Source organism: Orcinus orca, chromosome X (assembly GCF_937001465.1).
Source record: "Orcinus orca chromosome X, mOrcOrc1.1, whole genome shotgun sequence".
In the NCBI taxonomy this organism is placed as follows: domain Eukaryota; kingdom Metazoa; phylum Chordata; class Mammalia; order Artiodactyla; family Delphinidae; genus Orcinus; species Orcinus orca.
Window position 1 is genome coordinate 4661371 of NC_064580.1, and position 21616 is coordinate 4682986.

The 21616-nt window shown below is 45.3% G+C and overlaps 1 protein-coding gene and 1 pseudogene across 3 annotated transcripts in view; one reads left to right on the plus strand and one right to left on the minus strand.

The window, feature by feature from the left end:
- The window catches only part of STS (steroid sulfatase), a 184359-nt gene that overhangs the window by 39067 nt on the left and 123676 nt on the right, over positions 1 to 21616 (plus strand). Inside the window, exon 2 of one of the 3 annotated variants that reach the window (XM_033420235.2) lies at positions 15581 to 15708. The exons of the other annotated variants lie outside the window; for them this stretch is intronic. The gene's annotated coding sequence lies outside the window, so the exon portion shown is untranslated. The remainder of the gene's footprint in view (positions 1 to 15580; positions 15709 to 21616) is intronic. 3 annotated transcript variants of the gene reach the window in all.
- Positions 3112 to 4613, minus strand: LOC101286001 (prefoldin subunit 4-like; annotated as a pseudogene).

A 21616-nucleotide genomic window follows, 5' to 3' on the forward strand; every position in this document is an offset into this window, starting at 1 on the left:
AGGATTTCCTTCTTCACCAGACCTGGAGTCCCCTATTGCATCCATGCTGTCCCAGGAGAATTTTCCCTGCAGCACATAATTAACTACATTCTCAGCTTCATCATCATCTCTTGCAGGAAACACTTCTGCTTTTCCTGCAAAGATGCTCAGTGCTGCTTCTTCCTGGGATTCTGGAAGAACAAAAATTCATGAAATGAATTTGTCTCCATGTAGTTGAAAACCAAAACGGATATGCCGTTGCTACGTTCATAAAAATATGTTTAACAAATAGGGCTCACTGTCTGTTTTCCGTGTATTATACGGTAATCATTGAATTTAAGTAAATTTGATTGGAAAGAATTAGCATCCACCCTTGGCAGCCTTTCAATGATAAAAAGATGCCTTGAATTAAAAACTTGGACAATTCCATGGAAATAATCTTGAAGATACTGCTGTCTTTGGAGATCTTACTAAAAATCATGACTTTGGACGATCCGTGAAGCCTAAGAGTATCGGGTACTCATTTAAAACAGGGGCAATGAAAAGCCTTGTGCTTGCCCCCCAGAACCCCGTGTACCTTTGAGCCACCATGCCTGCACCACGTGCAGAGTCTAGAAGCCCCAGGAACCCAGTTGTTGGTAACTCTGGCCCTGAGCCACGGCCCTGGGCCATTCCCCACACTCCGTCCCGTTACACAGTTTACTCTGTGGGTCAAACCCTGTTTGCTTTTCTGTCTTGTTTCTACCCACACGTTGTTGACCTTTCCTGAGACCTTAGCTTCTCTCCGCCGTGCTGGTTCTGCATCCTGGTGGGCTGCCTCAGACAGACGCTGGGGAAGGTCCTCCCAAGCGGACATGTCCCTGCCAGGAACATCAGGAGACAAGTCAGTCACACACACACACGTTCACATTTAGCAGAAAGAGAGAAAAAGCATAAAACATGTGAAAGCCCAACCACCTTATTCAATTTACAGTGGCACACAAGGGCACTCTGTTCTAAATTTACATATATACATTTTTAATTCAGTCTGTGTTATTTTTCTTTAAGTGATATAACGCCTGTTTACAAATTTTTTGAGGCTTATTTTACGTATTTTGAAATTCACCCGCTTGCACCAGTCAGTGGTTTGCATTAAATTACCAAGTTGTGCGATCATCACCGTAAATCCGTTTTAGAACGTTCTCATCACTCCAGTGAGATCCTTCATGCCCGTTGCTTTTCATCCCCACTCCCACCCCGGGCCTGAAGATGTCTTTAAGAAGTCAGATTTTTCTCAATTTCATCATATTTCTTGGAACCCTGTGATTATTGCTCTCGGGGATGTTGCCAATAATCAGATTATATCATTCTGCTCCATGACCCTATCATCCTTGTCTTACAAGGGCCCAGAACTAATCGCTCAAGCATGAGGAAATAAAACTGATGTGTTCTCTCCATCTCCATGCCCCTCACTGCTTGGAATGCTTGTCTTTTGTCTGCCTTTACACTAAACCGTCTGACCTTCTTCTGCCATTTTCACCGTTTTCTCCTAACTACTTGAAATTATGGTCATTTCCAAAGGAAAGGTATATGGACCAATACTTAGGTCCTTAAGACTGATTTCCCTTATAAACAAGTCATTGTCTGTCAATGAGATGATCATTACTTGTCTATCTCAGACTGCTACCATTTGAACAAATGTACAGTTATTTCAAAAGGCACAGCTAATTGTAGGAGTAAGGGAAATGCACTGAATATGGGCAAATTACACAGTTGTAAATAAAATCAAAACTTGAAATCTGGACATGGAAGCATGCTAGGGTATTATTTGGTAAGGATTTTCAAAAGAGAGAAGATACCAAGTGAGATAATTTGCAATTATACAGTAGACTCCCAGGCCTGGTCCAGGCAGTGAATAATGAGTTCTTACCTATAGATAATGAAACTGGCACAGAAGCCTGATCTACTGGAGATCTGGGACTTTAGCTCCTGGACATCGGCTGGAAGTACTGCCCAGCTAAAAGCTTAATATCTGATAAACTCTCTTCTTTCTGGAAACTTTATCCCACAGATAAAATATTGCTCTGAAATTGATTGTGATGAACCAGGAAGAATTGGTTGGTGAAGCGAAGTGATAGAAATCCTCAGAAGGAAGTGACCTCTTTTAAAATCTATAATAGTGAATGGCCAACGCGTGTCCTGGGGTTTAGAGTCGTTAAGATAAAAAATAGATAATATCTCTTCGCCAGGGACTCTGAAAAAGGAATGACTCAAGCATTAAAATGGACTCAGACATGAATGTCTGCCATTGCAATCACAAATCCATAAAGGGTCCAGCGGAGGAGGGAGAAAGCAAGAAATCGGCCTAGCAAAATAGGGTTTCCCTCTAATGAACCCAGACTTTGAAAGGGAGTATTCGGGAGGTTGGGGAAGGGCAGAGAATCATGAAATGAATGGCTTCAGATCTCCATCATGTCAGGAAGACCAAAAACCCCAAACAAACTCCTCAAAATACTCACCTGGTACTCTAGTTCCCAAATCTACCTGGGCAATTTCCATGCTCTTGGATGGGACAGCATGCCCACTGCATCAGACCTAATCCTTAGAAAGGTAAAAATCCATTTAAACAGCACCTGTATTTTCAAAGTTCTGAAGCCGTACCGGCGGATGTCACGGAGCCCCACCTGGAATCGGCCCTATTCCCTTTATGTGTCTGACTCCACATGGTGCTGATACGTTTCTTGGAGACCATCACGTGGAAATGCTCACCTGATCCACTGCACAATGTTGACTCATATCCTGGGCTGTGCCTTCGGGATTGCGTGTTGTTTGATCTACTCACACGAGCTGAGACCCCTTTTGCATTCCCCGGCATTTTAAATCCAACCCCCTCCTGGGATCCCCCAGGATCACAGCCTCACAGACTCTCATGGGTAGCGGGAAACTTTGCTACCTCTGAAACTCTGAAAAGTCTACACAAACAAGCAAACTAACTAATTGACTGGCCAGCCAATGGCTGTTGACAAATGGGACTCACCTCTCTCCCTTTAATCCTTAGACTTGCCTTAGATTTTAGGCTGCCTCAGTGATCCCTTCTGGCTTCCCAAAGCCACCTTCTTAATCAATACTCTTTATCCCCTCAGGTCCACGTCACAGACTTTCATCTCTACCTCTATCTAAGTGGTTTGGCGGCTCCTGGATCTTCTTTCCCAAGGTCACCTTTGACCGTCTTACTGCCAGTTCCAGTATCTTTTCCTTTCGATGATTCCCACTTCTGGCTCTTTGCATACCTTTCAGCATGCTCTTTCTGAGCTGCGTTCTCTGGTTCTTTTCCCCACCTCTGCCCCTGGAAGTTTCAGTTTACTCACGCTTATGTCTTATGCCCTTCTTTTCTTCTGTTTCCCCTCGCTGGGCAATCTCACCCACAGGCATGGCATCAAATGTCACCCTTAGTCCTGTTTCCTAATTCCCTATCCTGTGCTCTGCTTTCTCCCCTCATTCTAGTATCCAGGGAGACAATACTGGTATCGTGAGTGATGGTAGGCACCGTTCCAGATACAAAACCTATATCTCAATCCCACCTTTTCTACATACAAGCTGAGCTGGTAAAAACTTCTGTAAATGTCAGTTTCCCCTTCTGTAAAATGGGAAGGAATAATAGAAGATAGATAATTTAGGTTAACATAGATGATACATATTTACAGTATCAGGATCATAGGTAATATATAGTCACGGTATTAGGAGAATGCCTAGCACATTGGTAGCCCTTAGTAATTGACGATGGCAATGATATTTTATTGTCTTTTTCCTGTGACATGAGCTACAAATATTTTCCAAACTAGGCATGTGCAAAATTTAGCCTTTAGCTGCTCTTTTCCAAATCGCTGTACCTTCAGTCCATGTGCTGGAAGCATTCATGTCCATCCCCCCATTCCCTTATCCAGTTAGTCATCCACCTGGCTGGCTTAGTTTCTGAAGTACCTCTCTGACTCCATGGCCACCATCTGCCGATGCTCATCTTAGGAGTTTCACTGCAATGCACTATTTGGATTCATCCAATAAGGGGGGCGTTTGGGCACTATAGCCCTGTCTGTGGCGAAAGTTCACAATTGTCTTTCCATCTTCCTATCTTGCTTCTCCACTCACCCTCAAATTCTGTATTTAACTGGTTCTTTGTTCTTTTTCTTAGAAACAGTATTCATGTTTATTAAACACATTTTTAAAGTATTATTAGGTGTTTAACTTTCATGAGCTTCAAGGTTTACTTTTCTCCCCAGTTCTGCATAACTGAACTTTCAAATCTGCCAACACCCACTGAAATGACTCCACTCTGGATTCTAAGGCGCCAATTTCTTGCAGATTTTCCTTTGCTTCTTCTAACATTTCTCCTGTTTCTTCTTGAGAGTGACTGATGAAAACACAGGGAGACCAATCTGATGAGGTGTCACTAAGCGGTCATCGTCTGCAAGCCTGATGTACTCACAAGCATCTTCGAACTTTTGGAGTTGTTTCTTTCTTCACTTCTATTTCTTCCTTCAGCTCTGTGACTCTACTTATATTCTGTGCAAATATTTTTGTTTTTTTAATCTCCTGTTTAATCTCCTCAAAGCCACATTGATGTCTTCTGCACCTGCCCTTTTTATGGTGGCCGCCATCTTGGGTGGTTCTTTGTTCTTTAATTCATCTCCATTCCATCCAGAATGTTCCTTGAAAGTGGATGTTGTATTGGCACTTTAGAACCATTTCCATGTTTCCTGGCAACTCCCTGACCAATCTAGTCGCAAAGGACTCACCCTTGGCCCTTTGGCCAATACCCCATTGATACCAAGATTTCACATTGTCCCTGAAGCACTTGAAAGGATTTTATATCCTGGGGTGATCTCCATGGTAAGAGCCAGGATGCCAGCGATGCCTTTTGTACCAAGGGGAAGAAGGTGAGGGTGGAAACCCAGGCAGCATGTTTTTGGAGCAGAGCATAAATGGAAGTTGAAAATCTGTCAACAGATTCCCTTAGGGTGCATCCCTTCCCCACATACCCATGCCCCTGCAAGTCTTTGTGTCTTCCTAGGAGTCGGTGAGCCCCAGTTGGAAGACTCGTGACCTGGCTTACTGGATTCACCTCCTCCCTGGTCTCATTTTCTGCCAAACTTATTCGATCAAAATCTACCCATTTTGCCTCTGTGAGAGTAATTTGCTCACAATGTGTCTCCGTTTTCTTTGAAAACCTACCTAGTCTGACTTTGGAAGAAACTCTTGCTTTTGGCCTTCGGATGCTTCCAAAATCTGTTTCCATTTCACTCAGTGAGCCTCACCTTTCACGTCGCCTCTGTAAACATTCCATTGCAGGGAGGCCGGCTAGTTTTCTGTGGGCATATCCCTTAGCTATTTCTGCGTTCAGCTCATTAATAGCCAATTGTGTTGCTTGCTAAAATGAAATTATTACAGAAGTAATAACATTTATGTGTCCCCTAACAAGTAGTGTGAACATTAACTTTTCCTGCCGCCTCATCCCGCATTGATTTTACACAGCAGAAACTTTTTTCCTCAGGTCACTGTACTTGGGGACAGTTCAGGGACATCTGATAGATCAGAGAGAGATGGAGGGTTACGGTGCAGTAAACACATTCCTTCTGTCGACATAGAACACTTATACAGAATCAGAATGTTCATTATCGTGGGGCATTAGCAAAAAAATAAAGTTTTGCCCTTTCCATTTTTTTATACCTACGAGAGCTTCAACGCTGAGAGGCAGTAATTCTGTTCAGTGATGTAGTGCTTCTAAGCTGAGCTTAATTTGGGGAAAGAGCTGATTTGCTGTCGGCACAAAGAGGGGAATTGCAGCTCCCAGCAGCCTCTCCTACTGTGCACGCTCCCTACGAGTGCCGAGTGCCACGGGGGCATCACGTGGTTCCGTGACCCCAGTTCATCAGTTTTCCTCCGGCTGTTGCCTCTGCCCTTATTCTCTTGAGACAAAACTTTCTGCTTTCTTGACCGACTTCTCGAGAAGGTCATAGTTAGCTTTCTCCAGTCCTTGACCTCCGGTTTTCTCTCTGTTCACTAGATCTGTCTGAATGGTGTTGTGACCTCTTTGGTTTCTAAAACCAACTGGGGGGTGAGACACCAGGAAACAGCATTGTTCACACTTGTTAAAGTCATTTCCTGGTGAACGCCGGCACCTGATTTGAGCTGCCCTTTGCTGCCACAGTTGGCCACATGTCAACGGGTAGGAATATTCCCCCTGTGGGGAAGGCTGGTGATGCCACGTGGGGAGCCAAAACGGGGTCTGGAAGGAGCCCTGGGAGTCTGCTGCAGTGTCAGCTGCCTTCCTGTGTGACCCTGGGTCAGGCACTCACCTTTCACGGGGCTCCATCGTCTCACCTGTAGATTGAGGCCCTTTGGATGTTAATTCCTGGACTCTATAGAGTCCGGCCCTTTGGTTTGAGCCAAAACACCCATATTCTGCAGAGTTCCCAGGCTACAATTTGAGATCAGATATCCCGAGCTGTAAAACCAAAACCAGGGGTTACTTTAATGAATGTGACTGCACTTTGGGGTAGGGGGTGGTAATCGAGTACTAGGTCATTCATCAAAGTCTTCCCCTAAGGGAGCTGGCATGTTCCATAAATCCCCCCAGCTACCCTAGATGAATAATTTTACACTGAAAGCAAGTAATCATGAATCTGCCTCTAAATCTCGTCTTTAAATCCACGCTCAAAAGTTGACAGACTGTCCGTCCTCCTGAGTCAGACGCCACTTATCAGCCTATATATGGTCAGGCCACTCAGTATGGCTGTTCTCGTGTTCCCTGTACGTCCCCTGCTTGACCAGTCCCTGCTTTGCCTACACCCTACTCACAGGACCGTGCTTGGCCCCTGCCCCTTAGGCCAGAGCTGCCCCACCTGTTGGTTTATTAAAGGGAGACATCTGCCCTCGTGATGATTGTTAACCTGAGGGGCTGTGGGCTCCTGGTTTCCCTGGTAACGGATGAGCCCACCTCATGTTTATTCCCTCTATAAATGGTAGCCTCCTTCTCCCCCGCCGCTTGCGGAGACTCTTGCCATGTCCTGTGTGTTCTGTGCTGTACACAGCGGGGGTGTTGCTCCAGGACCCTTTGCTTCTGACGTCTAAGTTCCCCCATCCAGTAAACCATCGGTGCCGCCGTCGCTCTTTCTTCCGTCTCGCAGCTGGGTAGCGACAGAGCTTGCGGGGTGCAGCCGCACAGCCCGTGACCGGCAAGGAAAGCCCAAAGCTGGTGCTTCTCGCTCGTGGCCTGCTTCTCAATGCCCTAACTCAAGCCCATCTCTGTAGAGAAAGGCAGCGGTAGCATCCACTGAGGAACGCTTCATGGTTTAGTCGGCACGGCCAGTATATCTGCTGACCCAAGGGTGTGGGACTCAAGTCCGTGGGCAGACAGCAAAACAGAAGTGGTGTTGGCCATCGATGCTTTGAAAATTCTACACACATCAGTTCAGTAAGTTATCACGGTTAGCATAAAATGTTAAGACTATGAAGACTGGTCTGCCAGCTGCCGGGTCCCAAGGTAAAGTGAAGCCCCATTTCACGATGAAGCGGTCATCGTAAAAATGCCAGTTAATAAGGTGAGGTCATGCCAAGAACGGTTACGGCTGAGGAATATGAGGGATGCTGTTTTAGAGAACCGTGACCTTCCATGAGGTGTTGACATAAACACCCCAAGGACGTGTCCTGAGCAAGGACGGGACGCTGCAAAGCCCACTGAAGTGTAAGGATACAGGTGTGTGACGTGTGGCCATCGGCCGTTGGTGGAGTGCCCGGCCCACCACCTGACATCACCGTCAGACACCTGGCAAAACGCGAGCACACCGCGACATCGTGGCACATTCAGGCTGTTTATTGACTTACCGCTGGCCTTGCAAGTCCAAGGCGGTTTCAGGAACCTCATCGTCATGGCCGAGATGAAGTTTGTTTGTCCCATGAGTTGGTGCTATGTGGATGGCCTTTTTTCTTTTTTTAATATCTTTATTGGGGTATAATTGCTTTACAATGGTGTGTTAGTTTCTGCTTTATAACAAAGTGAATCAGCTATACATATACATATGTTCCCATATCTCTTCCCTCTTGCGTCTCCCTCCCTCCCACCCTCCCTATCCCACCCCTCTAGGTGGTCACAAAGCACCAAGCCCATCTCCCTGTGCTATGCGGCTGCTTCCCACTAGCTGTCTACCTTACGTTTGGTAGTGTATATATGTCCATGCCTCTCTCTCGCCCTGTCACAGCTCACCCTTCCCTCTCCCCATATCCTCAAGTCCATTCTCCAGTAGGTCTGTGTCTTTATTCCTGTCTTACCCCTAGTTTCTTCATGTGGATGGCCTTTTAAAAAAAGGTTATAGTTTATACTTTGTTTCTGTTTCCTAAGGCTCTACCCAACTTTTTGTTACAAATTTTCCCCCCACTTAAATCTCACGTGAACGAATGATCATGTTTATATCCTTCATCATTGACCATAGATTCAGTAATTGAAGGGCTTACAGATGATCCTAGATTCAATAATTGAAGGGTATACAGTTGATGATAGTCGATAATTGAAGGGTTTACAGACAATCATAGATTCCATAGTTGAAAGGTTTACAGATGATCACAGATTCCACAGTGGAAGGGTTTACGGATAGTGATCATAGATTCAATAGTTGACGGGTTTACAGATGATGATGATAGATTCAATAGTTGATGGGTTTACAGATGATGATGATAGATTCAGTAGTTGTCAGCATTTTGCCATATAGGCTTGATCCATCCAAAATCAATGGCCGTCTTATAGTGTCTTTCATGAAGCAGTTCATCCCACAGTGGGTGCCAGAGTCCTTCAGAATCTAGAGGAAGAGCAGCGGCGTGAAGCTAGTGTACAGGTGTGTGCTCTAGGTGTTGGCTCAGTGTTAATAATGTGCCCTAAAGTGCCTGGAGCTGGGCTCCCCCTGAACCCCAGAGGATGGATGTTCCTTATTGTGGAGTGACTATAACTTGCCACTACCAGCAGGTGTCCGTCGTAGCTTTTGAACCAATGTATCTGACTAGACTTGGAAATGGAATCTAGCGTTAGCTCAGAACTTTGACCCCCCCGCCCCGCCCAGGTCCTTTTACCTGTAACCAGGGGAAATCGTCTTTTCACAAACACAGCCTGTTACAGGTGGGATGGGTAGGAAAGTGCTTTGAACAACAGTGAATGCCTGTGGAATGTGTAAGCGTCCTGGGGTTGCTTTACGGATGCTGGTTTAAGACAGGGTAGAAATGAGGAAATTTGGGACAACCTGCAGATAGGAGAAAGGTGGGTGAGTTCTTGATCGGCTCTAGCTTTCCTCCATTTCTCCCTCCCTGTATTCTAGGAGGTGGGTACACTGGGGATACCCATCCATTGTTGGAGAAGGCTGCTTGTTCTGGGTTGAAGAGTGATACCCTCTCCCCAACCCCTGCTGCCAATCAGTTATTGGCAGAACCTTGGAATGCGACCTTATTTGGAAGTAGGGTCGCTGAGGATGTACATAGTAAAGGTGAGGTCCCACAGGAGTCAGGTGGGCCCCGATCCAGTGCGGCTGTGTCATTATAAAGAGACTCATAGAGCCTTGCGGAGGGAGAATGATGGGAAGATACATGGCGAGAACTGCACGTGCTGATGCAGGCAGAACTTACAGTGGCGGGTCTACAAGCCCAGAAACACCAGGGGTTGCTGGCAACCGTAGTCAAGCTGTATATCTTACTCAATTTGTTTTCACATTTACAGTTTTTATAGAGGTTGATAATTATAATAGTTTCCCACAGCTCTTTATTTCCAGTTCTTTTTTTTTTCTTTTGGCCACGCCTCGAAGCTTGTGGGATCTTAGTGCCCCCGCCAGGGATCGAACCTGCGCCTCGGTAGTGGAAGCTCAGAGTCCTAACCAATGGAACACCAAGGACTCCCTCTTCATTTCCAGTTCTTCGTTAAACTTCTGAATTCCCCAAGACTCTTGCTAGTTCCCCAGGAGAAACCTTCAGAACTTGTCGTACAACTAATTGAAGACATAAATGCAGCAAACATTTAGTGAGATCCCCCTTCTGTCTGATGCTACACACAGCCTTTTGGACAATGGGAAGTACAAAGAATGTGGCTTCCATGGGGAGAATGGCTCAGTTGATTTGAGACTCAGGGGCAAAATCGTTCACCCAAGATCGTCCAGGTTATTAAACAGGACCTCCCTGTGCTTGATTCCATAGTTAAAGGTTTTACTAGGATAGCACACAGAATAGGTTCTGGGAGATATTAGTTGCATCTCCAGTGTGTAGTTTTGCAAATGGAGATGTTTTCTTTCTGTAACATATGAGTGAAAACAATTACCTGATCCTGAGAGCCTTCCATTTCTTGAAGTATCAAATGACCAACCGACCCTTTGAAAATTACAATATTCTTAGAATATAATGAAGACAGTAACAACCTCCAGAGCAAACCAGAAAATGGCCTGAGTAAGATGAAGACAACACAAATTGAATTTGTTGGCACATTGGAAACTGTCCCCACCCATGGCAAAAAAAGACAGTTCCGTGGTTGTAATTCTTTCCCCTCATTGGGTCAACGTTATTCTGTTTAGCTGATTTATGGAATTTGTTTTGTGTCATAAGTTCATACTCGGCCCCATTTCAGGCATAAATGCCACTTGGCAGTTGGACTGAACTATGAAAAATCCTAACATTTTCGACTGTGGGTTTGAAATCAACCCAGCCTCCCAGCAACATAATTGAGTCTCCACCCTGGGAGACAGGGAAATACCACGTGGCTTTTGTTGCTTTTGAAGGGGCTTCTGTGAATTAGGGGTGCAGCTGTCTAATTTGGTCTGATTCCAGATGTCGTTGATATATAGTGACATCTTGGCAGTCACTCTGATTAAATTCCCAGGACTTCCACCGTTGAATATCAATACACAATTTCTTATCTGAAGTCCTTGGAGCCAGGACTCCAAGGACTGGAGCTTGGAACTGAGTTATGCATGCTTTAGAAAGTTAACAAGTGCCTTTTCCGTAGCTCATAGGACCCCCTCAGCAGGTGGTGGCAGCACTCTGAAATCAAACGTGTTAATATTCCTGCCGAAAAATGTATGACTATTTCTCCCAGTGGGATACATGAAGACAACTGCTCTGATAGTTACACTGTATTCAAATACTGGTAAATTAAATTGTATGAGGATAGACCATCAGCACCCTGGGTACTTCCTGTCTCTAAGGAAAGCATGAGATGTAGGCAAGTCAAAGTAAGAAGTAGCTGTACACGAACCCGTAACATATGTCCATGATCTCTGGATGCTTGAGGACCTTTGTGATGGGGTGCTTTAGAGTCAGCCTAGTACCCTCATCCTGTACTATTTGGCCAAGCGGTGATGGTTAGGGAACAAGGGTCTACAGGGACCAAATGGTCATGTGAAAATCGACCCTCCCAGGGACTTCTTTTATTACAGTCTGTCTTGTCAATCTAGTGTCCTTTCTGAGTGGTCTCTCTTGTGGAGCGAATTTGCCATAATCTCTGGTTCTTGAGGCCAAGAATTAACAGATCACATATCTTAGCCATATCTGGGTCAGGGGTCGGCCAACAGTTTCTGTATAAGACCACATACATGGTAAATATTGTTGGCTTTGCAGATCATATGGTCAGCTGTGCAATGACAGGGCAAAAGCAGCCATAGACGGTACATAAATGAACGTGTGCACGGCTGTGTTTCCAATAACACGTTATTTACAAAAACAGGTAGTGGGCTGGTTTGACCCGGGGGTCATAGTTTGCCAACCCCTGTTCTACGTGATTTTTTTTTCCCACTGTAGTTCACAATTCTGTGATCATGACCACCACTGTTAACTTTGCACTTATCAGTATACAACCAACGTAGAATGGAAGAAAATGTTTATCTGCTCTTCATGGAATACAGAAACCCGTGGTTTGATAGATTTCATATCAAAGAAGAAATAAGTACCTGAAGTGTTACATTTCACGAGAAATGTGTGAGAGAGCACTCTAGAAACTATATTATTTTACAGTTTTGTTCTAGCCTGGCTTGTCTACTCTTGGTATGCTGGTGCTTGGACTACTCGGGGAATATTTCTTAGAAAACCCTTCCTGTGTGGGTGAGGATGAAGAGGTGATTTGAGTTCACATTGCCATCGTCTTGGCTGTTTTTTCACGACCGTCCACCTAAGCTAGAAGACCTCTGTCCCACAGCTTGTAAGGGTTTCTCTGGGATCATAGCTTAGTGGCAAGATAGGGCTGTTTTCATCCGTGTTACATGTATTTTCAGGACTAAAGTTCGTATCAGCTTCTGTCTTTCATGGAGCCCCAGGAAATAGATCCTGGGACCAGATCTGCAAACCTATGGCAAAACCATCAGTCGAACTTCATCCACTGACCTTTTCATCCTTTTCATCTGTTTACCATCTTTCTAGACCATCTTCTTCAAGTAAGAGTCCTCCGAGGCTGACCTTATCTGGTAACCATGCTTCTGGGCTATTGCTAATGACAAATACCTTCCTTCTTTCCTCTCACTGTTACTCACGAGGTGTCTTAACCTACTTTTGATGCTTTCCCGGTGCACTTGAGCCTAGTGTTTCATGACAGTGCAGCATGATACTAGCAAACAGCTGAGGCACGAGGGCTGAGACCAGACGGATGCCTCAAGTCGGTTCAGGTTGGGTTTCGCTGCCAAATAAAAAACAAAATGTACAAAAATCTTTCGGTTTCCAGGGCTTTTGGTGTCTCGCAATCAAGGACAAGGAACGGTGGGTTCTAACTCCGCCCTTACACCACTGTCGTGATTTTCAGTGTTGTACAACTAAAACCGCATTTGGAGAGGGGATGAGAATGATGAAAAAATGACCAAGTAAATGACAGTTGCGACGATTAGATAAACAGTGGGAAGGGTCACGGAGCATGCTTACTGTTAACTCACGAACTAAATCAAAATATAGGTTCCTAATAATAAAGCAGACCTAACCCCCTGATCTTCAATTTTCTTGTTCTGTGGCTATAACTTGGGTTATAAATTTCATCTCCAGAGACTTTTATTTTCACACAACTTATCACAGTCATAGTGGAACTACCACTCACAATTGGCTGTGCGTGACTGTTGGAACACACTGGTGTGACACGCCCCCTCCAGCCCCATCCACATTTTTGCCAATCTCTGGCATCACACCGGGTTTAATGATGACCAGACCGATTATCTAACGCAGTTTCTCAACCTTGGCACTAGCGATGTTTGAGACCAGCTCGTTCTTTGCGGTGCGGGACTGGGTTGGATGCGTGTTTGTGGTTGGCAGTGGGAGAGGCTGTTCTGTGCATCATAAGGTAATTAGCAGCATCCCTGGCCTCTCCTCACTGGATACCAATAGTATCCACACATTTACGAGAACGAGAAATGTCTCTAGACATCGTCCAGTGGCCCCTGTGGGGCAAAATCGCCCCGGGTGAGAACACGCCAGCGTTATTTTGAAAAGTGTGCTCTGCGCATGGGCCATTAGACTTTCCTATGTGTGTGTTCCTCCTGCAGGTATAGTCCCTGGTGGCAATACCACTGTGAGAGGCATTGTGACTTAATCCCTTTAGACGTGTTTGTTCCTCTCCATAAAGTATCACATGCGGGCCAAAGGGCTTCCATGCTGATCTCTTAAAATCTGTTTCCTGTCAATAAAAGGTGTGCGCACAAGAAAGGAAAAATGATGATGTGGGTCTTCCCTGCCCTGCAAGGGGCGTCACCCACGTGTTCAAATCTACGTCCTTACGATCTTAATCTTGCCAATTAATATCCTGGAGAGAGGGCAGAAGAGGTGACCATGCCCAGAGATTCCTTCGTTCCTGAAGACAGAGGCAAAGGGTCAACACTGATAGCACACCATTCCTTTTCTAAAATTTTTTTCTAACTTTTATTAATTTTTATTGGAGTATAGTTGATTTTAAATGTTGTGTTAGTTTCAGGTGTACAGCAAAGTGAATCAGTTATACATATATATCCACTCTTTTTCAGATTCTTTTCCCATATAGGTCATTGCAGAGTATTGAGTAGAGTTCCCTGTGCGGTACAGTAAGTCCTTCTTAGTTATCTATTTTATACATAGTAGTGTGTGTATGTCAGTCCCAAACTCCTAATTTATCAGTTCCCCCCCGTGTTTCCCCTTTGGTAACCATAGACTTGATTTCGAGATCTGCACATCTGTTTCTGTTTTGTAAAAAAGTTCATTCACTTATATGTGGAATCTAATTTTAAAAATGGAACAAATGAACTTTTTTTACACCATTTGTTTTCAGTAGAACCTAAGATGGAAAGCCATGCCAGAAGATTGATGACAGTTTCAAATGCCATCTCTGGGGGGAAAATATTTCTGGGGTACTGACTGAACCCAAGAAATTGTTGCTGGGAGCTGAACTTCAATAAAGCAAGACTTAGATTGACAAAAATCTATGGAATAGTAATTTTTCTCTAACGTAGCATTCTCTTGTGAATATTATTATTATTTTTTTTTTGTGGTACGCGGGCCTCTCACTGTTGTGGCCTCTCCAGTTGCAGAGCACAGGCTCCAGATGCACAGGCTCAGCAGCCATGGCTTACGGGCCCAGCTGCTCCGCGGCATGTGGAATCCTCCAGGACCAGGGCACGAACCTGGGTCCCCTGTATCGGCAGGTGGACTCTCAACCACTGTGCCACCAGGGAAGCCCCTTGTGAATATTATTTACCAAGTGAGATTATGCTTCCTATTTTAAAAGGATAAACAATAGATTTACACAAGAAATTGCTCCATGGGACATGCTAGTTTTTGTCTAAATGTCAACAATTTGAAAAAATATGTATATATATTCTTCAGGTTGAAGGGCATTGAGTTGGCTTTTTTTGAACTCATTTTCAATTCGTGGGTGGGGCTCTATACCAGAGATCGAAAAACTTTTTCTGTAAAGGGCCAGATAGTAAAACATTTTCAGCTTTTCAAGCCAAACAATCTTTGTCGCAACTACTCCACTCGGACTTTGTAATATAGGGGCAAACAGGTAATAAGTAAATGAATGGGTGTTCCAGTATTTTTGGACTTTGCTTATGGACCCTGAAATATGAATTTCATGGACTTTTCACGTGTCACAAAAATGTCCTTTTTTCAACCGTTTAAAAATGTGAAAACATTCTTACTTGGCTCCAAAAGCAGATGGGGGCACAGTCCCCTGCCCCGTAGTCTGTGACCCCAGCTCTGTTGGGAAAATATTTAGCGAGAGCTTGCTATGACAAAGAATTAGCCCTGACCTGTTGACTCTTAGAGCCTGTGGGAAGGACAGATACCAAATAAAATGAAACCAAATAAATAGACTATTGCAAATAGTGACAACTGCTATCGAGGGGGGAAGAAAAAACAGTGCTAGGATTTGCCAACCGTGGGGCACATGCTTTATAAAGATTGTATAAATCACAGGGGGCTTCTCTGAGGTGGTGGCCACTCAGCTGACACCTGTGGATGAGTAGGAGTTGGGCAGAGCATGGAAAGAAGAAAACACGCAGGAGGAGGAGTCCCCTAGGCCAGAAAGCGCTCGTTTCATTGAAGTGTTTCAGAATGTGGTGGTTCGGTGTCCAATTTTTCTTCTTGGATGAATTCACAGGATGAGCCTGGTGCACCCTGTTTCTGTCTGCTGAGAGGCACCCACCATCCCCGTTGCTGCTCACGGCGGTCTCGGTAACATAAGGTCTGGAGGACAGTCGCCCAAGGCCATCTGAAATTGTTGTCACTGTAAGTACAAGAAGCGCGTGGACGGGTACTTTGGCTCTGGAAATATCATGGCCTATTCACAAGACTCTCTCGTCGCCCTGACCGTGTGCATTGTCTGCGTCCAGTGGGTATTTGATGCCCTTTATAACGGTGTTTTGGGACATTACCATATTGCAGGGGTGACATCAATTTGGAGCCGCCCCAGCTCTCCTTTTCCTTCAGACACGACTTCCCAACAAAAGGTCACTTTGTTAAAGGGGAGAAGGAATGGGGACAAACATGTTTTCCTGGAGAAGAGCTGTCCTGGGCCCATGAGGGCATGTACACTAGTCAGCAGTAATAATCAGCGTGTCTCAGAGAATTTAGGGGTGGAGTTTTCTCAGTGTGTGTCGGCCTCATCACCCAAGGCACAGCACAAGCTTTCTTCCTGCAGGCTGCCCCTGGTTCAGGTGAGTATGTGTGTGTGTGTGTGTGTGTGTGTGTGTGTGTGTGTGTGATATTGCTGGAGACAGGATGAAGGAAGCAACTTTCAAAGACCTTGCAGGTGACATTCCCTGCTAGACACCCTCCTCTCAGACAGAGGCTGCATCTTGATGATACTCTGCCATTATGATGTCAGGGGGGCACTGCGGGGCATTCAGTGTCCCCACCACCACCAGCAGCAGGCTCGGAGGAATGGGCACGGAAATGCTGTCAGACAAGATATGGTTCGCGTTGGTATGCAAAGGCTCCCAGAGGTGGAACCGTGTGGAGTCAGGGAGACCCAGACTTTGGATCCCAACTCCCCACCTGCTGGTCTCGTTCTCAGGAAGAGGATTAACCTTCCTGCGCCCGGGTTTCCTCTGTACAATGGAGATGCACAGGACAGGTTCCCAGGGCGGTTATGAAAAGTAAAGGATGCCCTTTGTTTGGGAGAAGTAGGTTAAGTACCTGATGATCCTGCCAGCCAAGGTGATGGGGTGCAGACAGATGTAACCATCTTCACAATGCAGCTTGGGACTCTGGGGTTACCGACGACAGCCCTTCTCCCGCTGCAGGGCGGCTTTGCCCTCCGGAGGAGGTTGGCAAATTCTGGAGGCATTTTGGGTCTCATAACTTTGGAGGAGCTTGGCTCCTGGCATCCAGGTGGTGGAAGCCAGGGATAGTGTTCACCCATCCCGCAATACACAGACAGCACAGAACCGAGCGTTACCCTAGCCTCCAACGTCACGGGTGCCACGTGGAGAAACCCTGACCCATACAACAAGAGATTTGACTTAATCCTCTCTTTCTTCTTAGAATATTCAGTGGTCTTTTACTTTGAGGGATTAGAGTTGGAATACAAATTAAAGAGAGGAAAAAGACAATCACCTTTTAGGATTTTTTTTTTTTTTTCTGTTAAATTTAAACAGAGAAGCACAGGGTTCTCATCCTGGAGCAAACATCCACAGAGGCTTAGAGCCGTGCCTTGTGTTCACTCTTAATGCTGAGCAGCTTAAGAGGTTCATTTTCTATTGTGATTTCTGTAATTTCTGTTCTTCAAAAGGATCGTGTGTTCCTTTTCTCTTTCAGAAACAAACTTTTGGGGGTTTTAAGGAATCTTTTCTAAAGTTCTTGTTAATGCAGGAGCTGGCTTTGATTTGTGACCCAGCTTTCAAAACCTGAAGCACCTGCTAAGTAGAGTCTTATTATAATTCCGCTGCAAGACCACTGTATGTTGCAGGGAAATGCTTCGAGTAATATGTTTTTGGGGTTGTTTTAGTCTAGAGGGAGATTGACATTCTTTGGACCCAGCTAGAAGAGCTCAGGAGAAAATGGACAGAGTCAGTAGCTAATTCAAAGGAGGCAGCTGCAAAAGAGTCATGATTCATTCATGATAAATTAATACAGCATGCATTAGCCTTTTGTAACCGTCGATGCAAAGGGAGAGTCTTTCAGTGGGGGCTGAAATATCTGTTCCTAAATGCCTGATAACAATATCCGTTGTATCTTACCAGCATAAAGGCGTCCTCACAGGGTATTTTAATGTACTTCACCATCTGGAGTTTGGGGTTCTTATATCTAAAACTTTCCCTTTCCTTAAGTGGATGAAGACTTTAAAGATAATCAAGGAAATACTTTGATCTTGTCTCTGGTATTTCTAATTTGTTCCCATCCAGGAAAAAAAAAGGTTTAGGGATGTTAAAGCTGTCTTATGAACTAAAAAAGAAAACAGGAGGAAATCTGCTTTTTATGAGATGTCGTTTTCTTTGACGGGACCTGCTAGCAGTCTGTGCTCACTCTGCTATTTTGTGTGTCTCAGAGAAACTGACGGAGAGAAAGTTCGTTAAGAAGTAAATTGGGACATAAAATAGCGCAATCTGTGGCTGTACTCTTAACCAAGACCCCCAAGAGTGGGGCACCTTGCTGTCACGTACCTCCTCATAGGAGGTAACAAGAAGGACACCAAAAAACCGGTGTAATATCCCTGACAGAAAGGTTCAACCCGCATCTGTACACGAGGAAATAGACAAATCCAGACATACTACATTGTCTATAAGACAATTGAACCTGGATTCTAACCCCCAAAAGTCAGTGTCATGCAAAACCAAGAAAGGTCAGGGGTGAGGGAATGGTTCCAGATTTCAAAAGGCCAAGAAACACAAGGGTATCTGAATCTCGAATGGATCCTGGATTGGAAAAAAGACCCAGGTGGTACAATTATTTGGGGACTGTGTAGGAGGTTTGTTGATTGAATCAGTGTTACTCTTCCTCGTTTTCATGGTAGCGAGGTCGGGGGGAAAACTATCCTTACTCTAGGAGACCCGGGCCAAACTGCTTAGGGGGTGAAGCGTCATCCTGTATGCAGCTCCCTCTGAAATGTCATGATCCACAAATACGAGTACATGCCTTATTCTTTTAGAATCTTCTGATGTAGAAAAAATGTATGATGTATACCTAGGTCCCTCTGTGTGTGTACACACATGTGTACACGTAGAGACAGAAAGCAAGCAAGCAAGTGTGGCAACATGTCAACAGTTAGCCGTCCCAAGTGAAGGAGTATACCTGGGTTTGTTTTTATTCTTTCGACTATTTTGTAAGGTTGAATAGTTTCCAAAAAGCGATTTTTGGGAGAAATACGTATGACGTTTTATTTTGCTTCTCCTGTTGGAAGAGGTGGTTTAGTGCCATTGATTTTTGTCTTTAAAATTTTGTACAGGGCCAGTCATTAGAGGTATATGTTGTGTGTCCCTGCCTCCAGGGAGCTTCTGCGGACCATGGGGCCCTGCATATTCTGGTTCCCTTTTGGTGGATCACCCTACGGTGTGGTTGTAGGTTGTGTGCGGCGCAGCGTCATCCCCGTGGCTCTAAGATGATGAATCCATCTCTTTGTACGCGCTAGTTACAAAGTAACTGTGGAGGCTGTCACCTTGCCTTTCCGGGTAGCTTCTTTACTTACCGTTGAGCACACAGTAGGTTCTTGCCAAGAGGTGCATTCAGAGTGTGTCCGTGACAGTTCCCACCCCCCCCTCCAAACCTTCCCAGCTCCTGCTGTGTCTGACCTGAGGACAGGGTTCACGTGACAGCGGTCTCCGCCCTGAATACAGGTGAGGGAGTCGTGTCGGTTTATGGGGAGAGGGTTCTGGTACCTTGCCTTCTGTGTTTGTCTCTGCGTGATTTCCGCAGCGCGATGAACTCAGGCGCTGTGGGTCTGTGGATCCTCGCGTGAGTGCCAGACTCTCAAAGCCCATTGGCGTCCTCCCTAGCAGGCGCTGCCTGCCTTCAGAATCGAGAGCAGTGCTTCTGTTCAGCGTTTCGAAAGAGGGCATGTGAAGAAAGAGACAAATACCTCTTCTTTGTAGCATCTAAAGAAACGATACAGACAGACGTGTTTACAAAACAGAAACGGACTCGCAGGCACAGAGAACACACGTACGGTTACCAGAGGGGAAGGGGTTGTGGGGAGGGATAAATTAGGAGGTTGGGGCGAACAGATAGACACTACTACATAGAAAATAGCTAAACAACAAGGACCTGCCGTAGCGCACAGGGAACTGTATTCAATATCTTGCACTAACCTGTAATGGAAAAGGATCTGAAAAAGAATATATCTAATGTATTACTGAATCACTTTTGCCGTACACTTGAAAGTCACACAGCATCGTAAGTCAACTATGCCTCAATATAAAAAAGAAAAAAGAAAGGTAGCGTGTGAGAAGACTTAAGGAACAAGGCGTTGCATTTATAAGAAGACATTACAGACACAATCCAGCCCAATGCTTAGTTTGCTACTTGACGTCCATCCCAGGGAAGACATTTAGAACGTTCAACCCGATATTCAGTGCTTGGCAAACCGTGCCTGTTGGAACCCCGAGGGCTCCACTGGCTGCTCCTGGGAAGCTCCTTGGGCCCTGGGATGTGGGGAGTGGTCTCCGTCAGTTCCATCCACTTGCAGCAGACCCACGCTGATACTCATGTCTAGTGCACCTTCTTACGGACAGAGGATTTGTAAGTAAAAACAGCGGCCCCTGATTTCCCCACCTGTCCTGTCTTCTAAGCGAGGACAGCAGTGAGGCTGGAGCCTGTTCAGTTACTTACATAAAGACGAGCGAGGTCTGTCCGTGGCCTCCCCTGTGTCGTACCCATGATTTCCTTAGCGGCGCTGCTGTCGAACCACAGGGATTCACAACAACAAAAAGCCTCATGGATTGTCTTGGAGGAGATTGCGTTGATATGCGAAGCTCTCGAATGTCAAAAGCCCCAAAGGCCCCTTGCGTCGGCTTCTTTGCTGTCTCTTGTTTCTCCAGCTGGATGTGGCACACCTTGAGCTAAGCCGGCTTCATCTCGCACGTGTACAACACACTGGCCTCCGGTGATCCGTCTGCATCCATCAAGGCCTTTCCTACCACCGGGAGCCAGAGGCACCTTCTCAACGCCCAGGCCTGATCCTGCCTCTGGCCCTACTAGAGCTCTCCAACGGCTTTCCATCGGAAGGAAGGTGGAATTCCAGAACCACAGCTGGACAGGCCTCTATCATAGGGCTCCTCGCACCCTCCGTGTCCCTCAGGCCCTTCTTGCACCTGCCGCACCCTTGCTTTGTTTTCATCTTCCTCTGGGCCTCCACACAAGCCAGCCTCTCCTTGCACTGGGCCTCCAGCTAGTGAGGCCCACACCATGCTCCACGCGCCCTGGTCCCGTTGACAGTTTCATACCATTGTGGATGTATTCTTTGTCCAGTGTTGATCTGGATCCTGTCTGTTTTTGCAGATGCTTTGTAAGCTCTTTGAGTACAGGAGACATACGCCTCTCCCTATGGTAGTCCAGCAATTCAGGGTGCCTTGTAGATGTTTAGTAAATAATCGTTGAATACATGAATGAAAAAAGTGGTTCCTCTGCTATACTAATACTGATATTAAGTGATATTCTTTGGATTTCAGTCAACCAAGAAAGTTACGTGAAAAAAAAAAAAAAGGCCTTTCTGATGTGATTTGGCTTCTAACTTACACAATGTAAAAAATGATCTTTATGTCTTCTGTGGGATTTCTCAGTCTTCCTCTTGGCCAAAAGTGAAGAAACCTCATACCTGTTAAAGATTGTCTCCTACTCGCCAGCCTGGGATTCCAGAGAGGAGCAAAAGTATCTGATTCCTGGCACAAGCAAGTACCTTTTTTCTGTATATAGTGAAACAAAATTTTAAACTAAGGTACGGGAATTTCCTGCCATATTCCACTGCATGCATTTTACTCATCTTACTGACAGTCATTGAAGTGTAGCAGTTCCAATATTTATCCTGCACGTCAGGTGTTCTGTTTATTTTGATTCTTTTTCCTATATGAAGCTCATGTTAAACTTTCCATTTTAGGGGTGAGCTGTATGGAAAGATAGTCTACTGTATTGTTTGAAGTATAAAATACGATCTTATTTGAAGTCAATCAGGAAATAATCTATAGAACAGCTTATAATTCTTTGT